Source organism: Pagrus major, chromosome 3 (genome assembly GCF_040436345.1).
Source record: "Pagrus major chromosome 3, Pma_NU_1.0".
Classification (NCBI taxonomy): Eukaryota; Metazoa; Chordata; class Actinopteri; order Spariformes; family Sparidae; genus Pagrus; species Pagrus major.
Window position 1 is genome coordinate 17,315,432 of NC_133217.1, and position 1,287 is coordinate 17,316,718.

Consider the following 1,287-nt stretch of genomic DNA (forward strand, 5'->3'; position numbering starts at 1 on the left):
CTTTTAGCTCCATGAATACAAGGTGCCATTTTGACCCGCCTATTCACTGCTGCATTCATGAGCCAGTTAGGAACAGAATTTAGTAAAGTGGAACGATGTTTCCAGTCTTTGCTTCCCAAACAAAACCTTAAAAATGAATAAAATGTTCACATTCACTTCAAGTGCAGACCTGAGCTGAATTCTTCAACAATGTGCTTCTCATTTAGGCTCATTCATTTGTTTTGCCTGATTTTGTCATATTAATGTTCTTTTTCAAACAATGTAATAAAGTGAATATGTTTTGGACGTGTGTGCACAGTGCTGTATTGAGACTGTTTAATGGGGCAAAACATCTATCTCAGAGCTGCTGCAGCTGCTCTATCAGTATTACAGTCCAAAGATATGCAAGTGATGATGAGTCATCATTACATAGCACAGTTAAGAGAATTAAAGGGGCGAAATGTAAGATATGGCCATTAGTTTATTTTAAATCATACAAAAAATAAACTAATAACAGAATGTGAAGAAACAACAGTGTTGAGGTTATGTCAAAAACATTTATATAACTATGCTAGGGGCGAGTTCACTTCTTTGTCTAATAAGGAAACAAAATACCACAAAATGTCAAAAAGAATATATTTTAAACCTCTTTTCCTCTCTAAACAGGAAAATACAGCCGTACACCCTGTCTGCTGTGTCTTGTCGCCCCCAATCTCAGCCGCTGTAAATTGCCTCCATACTCTATCCTTTGTCATTCACTGAAAGGCGGCTGAGCCTGTGCTACTTGCTAACGGCAGCTAGTCAGTACAGCCAAAGATAGCCACGGCAAAGATGTAGTGAGCAGCAGGTAGCGGTTACGCTGCCCCCTATAGTTTTGGAGCTACCTTCAAATTCTGGCCACTTTTAAAGCAACATTGTGTGATCTTTTAACCTCAAAATAACAGCTTCAAAATCATTTTGATGGTTCAGTGTCTTGTAATAGGCTGAATGGTGTCTCTGTCTCAGCCACTCAGCCCCTCATCACTTATTTCTGCACTCAGTAACTTCAGTGAGAGGGTAGGATCACAGCGTTACATACATGTTTACTTCAAGATTCAAGTTTTCAACACTAACATTGTTATGACGTAAAGTTTTGTCTGTAGTTAGCACCTACATTACATCTGACAAACTGTTACAGACCTGGGATTGCACTTAGAAACTGTGGGGGGAACTAATTTGCCCAAAATGCCAATTTCTACATATTGTTGCTTTATGCAGATTGGTGTACACTTGCAATGTGGTCTATCTGTGAAACTCCACAGCTGCTTT